Source organism: Kogia breviceps, chromosome 9 (genome assembly GCF_026419965.1).
Source record: "Kogia breviceps isolate mKogBre1 chromosome 9, mKogBre1 haplotype 1, whole genome shotgun sequence".
Classification (NCBI taxonomy): Eukaryota; Metazoa; Chordata; class Mammalia; order Artiodactyla; family Physeteridae; genus Kogia; species Kogia breviceps.
In genome coordinates this window covers 77,698,334-77,703,314 of record NC_081318.1, presented here as the reverse complement: position 1 = coordinate 77,703,314, position 4,981 = coordinate 77,698,334, and the positions used below count along the sequence as shown (strand labels likewise).

The window sequence follows — 4,981 nt, the reverse complement described above, 5'->3', positions numbered from 1 at the left end:
GTCCTTACAACACACCTGGGCTATTTGAAGAAATCACATTCCAGATATTCCTTAACAAGTATGAAGTTAATTCCTCAGAAAGCATAGGAGCAGGGCCCTCCTGGCCACTAGGCGCTGTAGGCAGAGTGTGGAGAGCCCAGGATATTTTTTAGGGACCCATAAAATTTTTACTATTGAATTTCTTCTAAAATCAGAAAAAGTGAATGTATTGATAAAGAACATATAACAATAGGGGAGGGGGGTGGGAGAGGGTTGGATTGGGAATTTGGGATTAGCAGATGCAAACCAGTATATAAAGAACGGATAAACAACAAGGTCCTACTGTTTAACACAGGGAACTATAGGCAATATCCTGTGATAAACCACAATGGAAAAGAATATGAAAAAGAATGTATATATGTATAACTGAGTCACTTTGCTGTACAGCAGTAATTAACACAACATTGTAATTCAACTATACTTCAATAAAAAATAAATTTTAAAAAAGAACATATAACTATAAATCCAGCCTGGATTATATTCCTCTTTTTAAAGTCATAAAATATAATTTTTAATTTTTTTTATTTAGCAAGGGGCCCATGAAGACAAATGTCCCTATGCCTAGAACCGGAAGGATGCATTCTGGAAAGAAGCTGAGTGCATGAGGGGAGTGAGGTAGAGAGAAATTCAAATAGTTGGGAGATTACTGGGAAAGAGCACAGAAGTCCTTAAGGCCATATTTACACTTGAGCTTTTACCCTGAGAGAGATGAGAAACAATTAGAGAATTCTGAACATAAATCAACATTTTTAAAGGATCGTAAAAAAAAAATAAAAATAAAAAATAAAGTTAAAAAAAAAAAACTAAAGGGCTTCCCTGGTGGCGCAGTGGTTGAGAATCCGCCTGCCAATGCAGACGACACGGGTTCGTGCCCCGGTCCGGGAAGATCCCACATGCCACGGAGTGGCTGGGCCCGTGAGCCATGGCCACTGGGCCTGCGCGTCCGGAGCCTGTGCTCCGCAACGGGAGAGGTCACAACAGTGAGAGGCCCGCGTACCACAAAAAAAAAAAAAAAAAAAAAAAAAAAAAAAGGATCGTTATTGCTGTGCTTTAGAGAGTAGATGGTAAAGGCAAGTGGATTATTGAAGATACTGGCAAAATCAAAGTGAAATCATTCTCTGGCAGAGGTTACATGAAGTAGTCAATTATTGAATGCATTTATTAGTGTCCAACATCCAGAAATAGCAAGACTAAACCCACCAGATCACTAAAATATTAATTAGCAAGAGTTTATTGTGTACATATAACAGTTTGTGAACTGGGAGCTCTCAAACCAACGTGGGAATGAGGCTCAGAGGTATTGCTATCATTTATACAGTGAAAAAGTAGAGGCTGCTTATTCTGTACAATGATGGGTTATAGCGTTAGAGCTTCCCTAGTTATAGCTGATTGTTTAAAAGTGGACACCACTTGCCAATTTGGGGTAACAGCTTAAGTTTCATTTATGATTTTCAGAGGCATTTGCAAGAAGTCACCGAAGTTTTGTTTGTTTTGTAAAATAAGATAAATTAAGTTTTGCTTATGTGGCCTAAATGATTTTGTCTATTTAGGGAATTTTCAAGTCTGGTCTCTATTTTGTACTTTTTAACTTAAGTTAGAATTAAAAGGATTTGCTAATTGTTTGAGGCTGGAGGCATAAGACAATGAGCATGTAGATGGATGTATTTAATTCTCCCAACCAAAAGGAAATTGGGGTCAACTACTATCTGCCTGCTTTTAACTTCTCCAGTAAAAGGCCATAGCTTTGCTCCAAAGATTTTTATTGTTAGCATCAGCTGCTTCTTCTATATTCAGACAAGTAAATGAAGAAGTGTAAACAAAAAGTGTGATAATGACTGAATAGAGACAATGACCGCGGCATAGAAATTTTGGTGTTTTCTTTTCTCCAATCAGGAGACCTTTTGTATGATAGGATCATTTACTCTTCAGTTACCCATGATGGTGTTAGAAGCAATTGCAGTGAATGTTGGATGTTGTCAACATTAATGTCTATGCCAATGATTTTCAAACAGATAAAGTGCAGTCACTGCTGAGGGAATGAGATTGCTGACATGATAAGTGCATGATGGGCATATCCCAGAGGGAGTAGCTAGGAGACAAGGTGGTGATGGGGGAAAAGGAGGGGGGTGCCATGTGGAACAGACCAGTAGAATGCCTGGTAGTATCTGAACATTTTACTGAGGATGGGTTGGATCCATTATAAGTAATGGCACACTATCAGCATTTTAAATTACGTTTTATAGTTGATTCTTTGCTCTATTTCATTCTCTTGTGGGGGAAAAAATAGTATATGGCATTCAAGTCAGATTTCCAAGGGGAAGAAAAAGAAAAGCAAACTCTCTAAAATGGAGACTGAAGTCATAACTATGGCTTCATTAACAGAATACTCAAGGAACTGAACCACAAACAATATTCAGTTTTTTGTAGATTAGAACACAAACTTCTGAAACTTAAAGTTTGCTTGAGTTGTGTGAGAGTTGTTGGAAATGGGAATTTTTGCCAAGAGATTATGAATTTACATTGTTTTCTGGTTAATAATGGAAAGCCAAGTGGAAAAAAAAAAAATCCTCCAAGGGCTGACACTCTTAAGCCTAACCCAATCAGCAGTCAAGAAAGTTCTATCATCTTCCAGTAAATTGATCTGTTCTAATTATAGCTCAAAGGAATTATCAGGGAAACTCCTGGAAACAGTGGTCAAAAAAGATTGAGATGCCCCATCAAACATTTTAGTTTTAAGAAGATATGTTTCATATTTGCAGCCTGCTTTGAACAAGGAGCCCCAGGTGCTGGTGATATAATGAGGGCACTTTATAATACGGGGGCATGTGGTCTCCAAATAAGACAGACTCTAGCCTCTTCTGCCTTTTATATACATCATTTTGCCAGTTGCTGGAGCTTGTTTTAGTTTCTGGCTTCTCTGTTGACCTCATTAGCTTAACAGAGTATTTAAATTTTATTTATTCATTACTTGCTTCTGCCAATTTCCCAAAAGGATTTCAGGTGAGCTTAACTGGAAGGCCCTTCACAGAACCCTCGCTGTTTCTGTTTGTAATTCACAAATCATTAACACCTCTGTATAGGATGGCCTTATCAGGCCTCTCGAGTTTTGCAGTTTATACATGGTATTTGTATTATTTATCCTGAATGTTCTCTCTGCATATCTATTTGCAGTTTTGATGTTTCATTTGGATTCTTGGATTTACATGTCCCGCGTATCGACATTTATTTGTTTGAATGCTCGCTCTTATCTGCTACCAGTGGGCTTGGCGCGGGGGGAGGCGGAGTCAGTGGAGGCGGAGTCAGCAGAGGCGGTGGAGCTGGGAGGGGGGAAAGCACGAGAGTGAGTGAGTCCGTGACTGAGTGTTTACCCGCCTGAGGCAGCGAGACGCCGGGGCCTACCTCAGACGAGCAGGGTCTCAGTGCCTGCCAGCAGCTTCTCCCGGTCCCCGGACCCAGCGACGGCTCTGTTGTGAGGATGCGGGGAAGCGAGTGTCCGGCCCCACACATGGAGGACATGGACCTGGACCCCGACCTGATGCAGAAGTTCACCTGCCTGGCACCACTGACGAGGACGTGCTCATCTCTGGGTTCCACCAGTTGCTTGGCTTCCAGCTGAACCCGGCCGGCTGTGCCTTTTCCTGCCCATGACCAACTGGAACCTACAAGCAGCAGTTGGCGTCTAGTATGACTTCGAGAGACCAAATATCAGTGTGCCCTCTATGTCCTTTGTTGAAGATGTCACCATAGGAGAAGGGGAGTCGATACCTCCTGATACTCAGTTTATAAAAACATGGCGGATGCAGAATTCTGGGGCAGAGGCCTGTCCTCCATGGGTTTGTTTTAAATACGTCAGAGGAGACCAGTTTGGACTTGTGCACGTGGTGGTGGTGAGATCGCTAGAGCCCCAAGAGATTGCAGATGTCAGCGTCCAGGTGTGCAGCCCGGGCGGAGCAGGAATGTATCAGGACAGTGGCGGATATGCGCGGCCACAGGACTCTACCATGGAGATGTCGTCGGGGTCCTTCTCGGTGTGGAGTTGGGTGGACTTTTAGTAGTAACGCAGCAGCTGTCGTCTTTTGAAACGGAGTGCGACACACGGCCACACCGCAAGGTAGAAGGAAAGTTCAACCCCTTTGCCTCTCCCCAAAAGAACCGACAATCAGGTGAAACAATTTAAAAGACCCTGGGGGTTGCGGTTCGACTCCATCAGCAAAAACACATGGGCTCCTGTTGCTGAACACACCAAGCAAGATGGGAGTAGACCTGCACAGAACTCTGAGAATCTGTCCCCCAGCCGTCGCGGAAACAGCTTGTCCATAAGGTAGGTGCCCTTGGAGAAGGGGAGAAAGGGCAGGTGGTGGGCCTTGAGATTTGTGATACCCCTTCATGGCAAACCTAGAAGCCTAGAATGTTCTTTAAGACTGCTTAGCTCTCCTGCCAATGCAACAGCACAGATACCTACCCCCGCACGTCCAAGTCCTGTGGATATTATTCCATCCATGTTTGTAATTTACTACTGTGTCTCTGCTCTGGTTTGGATGTTGAAAGAACCAACTTCTTTACCTTTAGCATTAACCAAAAAAAAAAAAAAAGTCAAAAGATCACCATTCTTCCAGTATAAATGCTTGCTAAGTGTGGAGCAGCAACCCGGCTTTGGAATTCGTTCCTACTTTTTTTTGGTTTTGGGTGGGGTGTTTTTCCTGAGGAAAAAGGCAAGCTCAATTATTTATCCTAAATGTTGTTGAGCTTCCAGTTTATTTACCTTGTTTATGTGAGTTTCCAGTTTATTTACCTTGTTTGTGTGTCTTGTTGATATTTTTCCAGTCTCTTATGGCCCATCGACCTTCCTCATTCAAAACCCGGAGTGGCCCAAGTGATATTTTGACTTTTCATGTGTGAGGAATAAGTGGGAGAATTGTTGAGTTAATCATCATTTTAAATA

General features: G+C 42.3%; 1 pseudogene; it reads left to right on the top strand.

Moving 5' to 3' along the window:
* Positions 1–3,544: 3,544 nt before the first annotated feature.
* On the top strand, positions 3,545–4,438 carry LOC131762673 (protein ILRUN pseudogene; annotated as a pseudogene).
* The last annotated feature ends 543 nt before the right edge of the window (positions 4,439–4,981 follow it).